Source organism: Macrobrachium nipponense, chromosome 23 (assembly GCF_015104395.2).
Source record: "Macrobrachium nipponense isolate FS-2020 chromosome 23, ASM1510439v2, whole genome shotgun sequence".
Classification (NCBI taxonomy): Eukaryota; Metazoa; Arthropoda; class Malacostraca; order Decapoda; family Palaemonidae; genus Macrobrachium; species Macrobrachium nipponense.
In genome coordinates this window covers 32,380,508-32,386,911 of record NC_061090.1, presented here as the reverse complement: position 1 = coordinate 32,386,911, position 6,404 = coordinate 32,380,508, and the positions used below count along the sequence as shown (strand labels likewise).

The window sequence follows — 6,404 nt, the reverse complement described above, 5'->3', positions numbered from 1 at the left end:
GATTCTTAACTTTTTCAACGACCACGCCCCCTCTAAGAATTGGTCCTTCCCGCCACGCCCCTTCGCATCTAAAAGTAAAATTCACTCCCAGATTCAAAGAGAGAGAGAGAGAGAGAGAGAGAGAGAGAGAGAGAGAGAGAGAGAGAGAGAGAGGGGGGGGGGGGGGTTTCGAGGGATAAAGAGAGAAGTAAATAAATAATTACATAACATGGTAACCCAAACGAGTCAAACCAGAGTAGTAGACTATAGGAAACTAACATAAAGCAATACTTTCGCTTTCTCCACCAACTTCAGAGTATATTTTCTCACTATTGTTAAGAGAATAACGAAATTATAAACTTATAAGTTTGTCACTTTACAACTGCATTCTTTAAAACATTTTTCCTCTCTGTCGTGCGTCCACGTGCGTCCACATTAACTATCAAGTATCAATAAAGCCTTATTAGAACCTGCCTACAGCTTAGTTTTTATCAATCCAAGGTATTCAAAGCTATAGCTCAACTCACTTTCAGATAACAGCCCCTATGGTTTTAATCATTATACTGCTGCATTGTATTACCCTGCGAGACCTTTTACAGGGATCTTTCTCGCTTCCTAGGTCACTTAATTATTATATTTACCAATTTACAAAATGTATCCACCCGTGTTTTTATAGCCACTTAGGAGCTCAAAACGTAACCAAAGTTTCAAAAGTTTATTCACCTGTGGTCATTCCTTAACCAGTTTCTACAAAAATGTCATTACGACAAAGTAAAAAGCCACCTTGGTGGTTTAAGTAATGAGCCACCTGTAACCAAGGAATTTAAGATTTCTCTGGTTTACTTCAGATTAAATTACTAGGATCAAGTAAATTTTAATGTGAAGAAACTAAAATTGCCATTTTATATTTTAATTAACCAGGATAAGGTGCTTACATACTTTGTCTTAAGTCAGAATCAGATTGGGTAAAAATTGTAAGGTTTCCACAGATTCCGAACCACTATTAACTATCATTCACCCCTCTAAAGTGAACTAGAAGCCATATTAACTTGTCAGAAATTTGTATCAGTTTGATGAATTTATGTCAGTTTGAGCCATTGCTTACAAATGGCTTAGTCGCAAAATGAAGCCAGTTTTTTAGGATTTAGATTCAAAAAGGTACCGAATAGCCTTTAACCATTCTCCAATTTTATTTACTATTATCCGCTATTTCTAGACAAACAGAATATGAATTCCTTCATAGAAAAGTAATATCACCACTTGAGCAACAAGCAGCTTTATCAAGTTAAATTTCTTCAATATTTGTTCGATACTTTAAAAAATAATGTAGTATAAAAATTTAAATTATGTACAATTTAGGGAGGGTACACAAGAAACCTTCCAGATTAAATATACCAGTAACTAAGAAGCTGCATATATTTACTTTAATTTAGCGTTCATGACCTAGGTTGTCGTGAGGCCATGGTGTATTTTTGCATCAATCAATCTATCTTATTTTCTTATTTTGTGCAGTGCAATTATTTCTTAGATATTTTATAAACTAGTTTAGTATAAGAATTAAATTCATGCACCATTTCAGGATGGTACAGAAGAAAGCCTCCAGATTCAATCTACCAATAGCTAATAGCTGCATATATTTATTTTAATTTGTGCTGGGGGACATCACCAATAATTATAACAAACAAATAAGCATATAAAAGCACCTGAACAACGCCAGTCACACGAACAGACTTGTCAAGAAGTCTATCCAATTTTCTGGAAAGTCTTCTCTCCTCGTTATCTGCCCACGAAGCCTTTACCTGGAATCATTAAAAAGGAACGACAGAAAAGTTTTTCCTGGGTGCAAGATCAGATTCACCTCCTAACAATGTGGTGATAAAAAATTCTAATATTTTATAGTGAGGGAATGTGAATTAATCTTCAGAGCCATTTTGGGAACATTAGCCGATTAAGACAGGCAATATACTTATTGGGATACTGAATATAACTAGTCATATTGCAATGAAATTAAAACATTACTTTTGTCTTATAGCGATTACCTTAAAACATTCTGAAATTACACTTTTGTCTTACAGTAATTCTGAAATTACTGTCTTACTGCGATAAAATAAAAAATTTACTTTTGTCCAACTGTAGTTTAAGGTACCTTAAACATTTTGAAATTACTTTCTCTTATTGCTATGAAATTCAAACAAATTACTTTTGTAACGGCAATTAACTTAAAACATCCCGAAATTACTCTTATTGCGATGAAATTAAAACAAATCACTTATGTCTTACTGCAATTACCTTAAAACATTCTGAAATTACTTCGTATTACAATGACATTAGAAATTAAATAAATTAACTTAAAACTCATTGAAATTATTTTGGCTTACTGCAGTTAAAAAAAATCTAAAATTAATCTTACTTCAATTAAATCAAAACTTAAATCCCGAAATTGACTTAATGCATTGAAACTAAAAACCAAAAAATAGGTTTGTCTTACTGCAATTAACTTTAAGCTAAAATTAACAGATGCTGCAATTAAACATATTAACTACCTTACTGTAATTAACTTTAAAGATTAACAATGATATCAACTCAAATGCACTAATTTACTTAACATTTTTAAAATGGAAAAACTTAAAAATTTACTTTTAAACTTAAAAATGGTAAGTGTAATCAAAGTTTTATAGGACAAACTACAAATTAACACTATTCTGTAAAATTAAACTGTAGCAAGCCAAATGAATACCTAATTTTAGTATATAGTAAAACAATTTTGAATCTCTATTAACTACTATACACTTAAATTGTACGAGAATTAAAAACTCAAAAAATCAAAAGTCAAAACTGTTGAAAACCTCCGTAAGCTTAGTAGCTTCCATATTTAATCAAAGAAATAAAATCGTATTATTGAAATTAAGTCTAAATAATTTAAGCTAAAATTTGACAGTTTTAATTACAGTAACTAAATAAATCTTAATATACCAGAAACACCATGCAATAATTACTCTCTAAAATTAAAAGTTTCAAGAGATAAAGCCCTGCAATAACGACACCTATATAAATGTTTTCAAATCCACTTATCAAGTGATAAAACCGGCCTGTCATAATGTCACCTATGCAACAAAAACCACTAACATTTATATTTTCAAATAACTTAATTCTATTCCAAATTAAATTACATCACCCTAGAATACCAATGTAACCTAACTACTAACTTAGTGATTCAGATGTTAACCTGAAAATTTAAAAAGTAATTAGTTTGCTCGTATCACTCCCATGTCATTACATAGCGAAAGCCCTGCTATGTAATGGCATGGAATGCCCCACCCCTTCAGGGGCGGTGCCCCTGAAGGGGTGGGCGCGTGGGTACGAGCAAGAACATGTCAAGTGTTACCCACCTGAATAGGAATAACTTATTATTGGCAGATGTCCTCAAAGCAGTTAAGTTTGTCGCACAGTAATCCAGTCCACGATAGATCCAGAAAATTCAAGAAGAGCCCAGTTCCTGAAAGAGATAGCTAAATATTTTAATAGTATTTAAGCAAGAAGAAAAAAAAAAAGGAATATTGCAGAAAAAATTATTTCCTGAAGTAAATAAACTCACAATAAATCAGGAAAGACAACGAAATTACCAAGATTCAATAAACCTTATGCTTTGTAATATGGAAAGCATTTAGACAGAATATTTAAAATTAAAAACGCTGATAGTTCCGTAATAAATGAAAACTATATAGAACTGTTCATCACAATCTTTTGACTGATAAAAGTACAGCAAAGTAAAACTATGCAAAAAATATACCTGTATACTTAACGATCTATGAATGAATAAGTCGATCTGGCGACACGTCAAGAAATAAAAAGACCCCAAAAAATGTCTTAAAGGTCAAAACAAAATACACCTGAAATAGATTTAAAATAAAAGTGTGTCAAATATTTCTATTTATTCCATTAACATGAAATAAGTGACCAGCACTAAGCATCATAAAACTGAAAGGTCACTATGAAAAGCCACTTCGTATTACAGAAAAAGTTCAAATTATCTAGAATTTGCGACTTAACTAAAAAATTTAACACCTCGTAACAATGTTTGAATAAAATTAATCAAACTGCACTCGCTTTAACAAAAAGATCACAGAGTAAAAAGGCGTACCAACATACTAAAACTGGATAAACGAAACTCTGTAAAAGCAACACACATCCACAAGAGACTGAATTATGATTGACAAAAAAATATCCTTCCCCGAACACTGAAGAACAACCTTCACACAACACTAATGAACACATTGACGCATAACATACTTAACACTGTAAAAGGCCGCCTGTATAGATAACCCTCCTCAATGGACCCAACACCTCACCATATTTCTACCGGTAACTTCTTCAAGGGAGAACTAAAACGTTCCTCGTCGATGTCGTAAGGTTAACAGATAAGGACAGCAAAAATTACCTTCGGAGGTAATGTCTGTAAGACGGGTCTTTGACGAAAACTACCTAATCTACGCTGTTATAGGACGATATGTCGTTAAAAGGGAATACCTTAGGGTAGTCAGAGAGAGAGAGAGAGAGAGAGAGAGAGTGAGTGTGTGTGGCTTTTAGAATGTGTAAAAGGATTTCCGAATTATCCTCGTGCAACCGGAAATTCAAAACTTCAAGAAGCGAAAAAGCAATGTATTACGACCCTAATACTATTCTACCTTGCATTTTAGCGCATTTTCATCTATTTATCTATTTATCAATTTATTTGTTCTTCTTTGATAAGCGAGATCTCTTCTTTCTGTTTTTCCCTATGCCTCGTATCACTTCTTAATGAACACCTTAATATTCTTTGAAAGCTTGAATTTCAAGTCAGTGGCTCCTTTGGTGGGCTTGTTCCATATGAATAGGGTTTAGCTTCTGAATAATAATAAAATAATAAAATAATAATAATAATAATAATAATAATAATAATAATAATAATAATAATAATAATAATTAAAAGTCACAGTAGTGTTAGAAATATTTATACACAGAGTTAGAAATCATAACGGGGGACTGTGCATAAGTATTTTTAACACTACTGTGGCTTTTAATCCTCGATACTATAGCCTCGTTACAGGGGTTCCTTGATTCAATAATAATAATAATAATAATAATAATAATAATAATGTATGTCGTAATTTAAAGTTTATATCAAACTCGTTTCTGAAAATATCACATATTTCCGAGTAACTATATTCATGTAACGACTGTATACTTGCAACTTTGGTGACAAATGGTATTCGTATATTTACGAACAGTCGGCCTTTATGCAGATTATTCTTTGTCTCGGAATTTATTTTCATTTTCTCTGCGTCAATTAACATATTTCTACGTTCATATCGCCGAGTTTTATTATCCATTTTAATGATAAATGCTCATATATTGCAAAAAGTCCTATTTGCAACCACGTAATGTTATGAATATTTTATGGGCGAGAAATGGATGGACAGTTTGGTCAGGAGGGTGTTTGAGAGAGAGAGAGAGAGAGAGAGAGAGAGAGAGAGAGAGAGAGAGAGAAACTTTGTGGCGTTCCTCCTTCTCTTTCATTTTCCTTCGTCGCTCATGCCAGGTCATCTTCGTAAGTCTTGAACTGCGTACAACTACTGTGGGAATAATAATAATAATAATAATATTAATAATAATAATAATAATAATAATATAATAACAATAATGAAATAATAATAATGTATTACTCATTGATGTCACAATACCATAGGACACCAGAGTTGAAGAGAAAGAAAGGAAAAATGGATAAGATCAAGACCTGAAAATAGAAATATAAGAAGGATATGAGATATGCCAGTGGAAATTGTACCCATAATGATAGGGACACTAGGCACGATCCCAAGATCCCTGAAAAGGAACCTAGAAAAACTAGAGGCCGAAGTTGCTCAGAGGAGTGTGCTCCTAAAAACGGCGCACATAGTAATAAAAGCGATGGACTCCTAAGGAGGCAGAATGCAAGCCTGAACCCCCCCACATTGTAAATACCGCCCAGTCGAATTGGAGGACTGTGATCGACAAAAAAAAAAAAAATAATAATAATAATAGTTACATTAAACACCTACAAACAAACTTCATTTACATGCTCGTCCCAAACCGAATTACGGTACTACTCAACATGCGTACCGTCTTCCACCCTAACCCTTCGCAATGAGATCATTCTGGCCCCAGCTGAAGCAATTAAGACATTAGTGCAGTCATGTGTGAGAAATACAAGAGGAAGCTTTACACTGCTCGCTCGTAGACATCCAACGACAGGGGGAGGTTAATGAAGATGTGGATTCTCTAAGGAAATAAGTTGTCTTCAGTCTGTTTGATAGGTTCTTTCGTCTTTCTATAAATTAGTGCAGTCATGTGTGAGAAATACGAGAGGGCCCTTCGTACTGCTCGTTCGTAGACATCCAAAGACAGGG

The 6,404-nt window shown here is 33.3% G+C and overlaps 1 long non-coding RNA gene across 2 annotated transcripts; it reads right to left on the bottom strand.

The window, feature by feature from the left end:
- Positions 1-886: 886 nt before the first annotated feature.
- On the bottom strand, positions 887-4,388 carry LOC135196404 (uncharacterized). Of its 2 annotated transcripts, XR_010310402.1 has the most exons (4): positions 4,270-4,386; positions 3,770-3,869; positions 3,369-3,475; positions 887-1,778 (listed from the first exon to the last, which is right to left on the bottom strand). It is a non-coding gene; the product is annotated as an uncharacterized LOC135196404 (long non-coding RNA). The 2 variants fall into 2 exon arrangements; XR_010310404.1 differs by lacking the exon at positions 3,770-3,869 and having other exon boundaries at positions 4,270-4,388.
- Between the last annotated feature and the right edge of the window lie 2,016 nt (positions 4,389-6,404).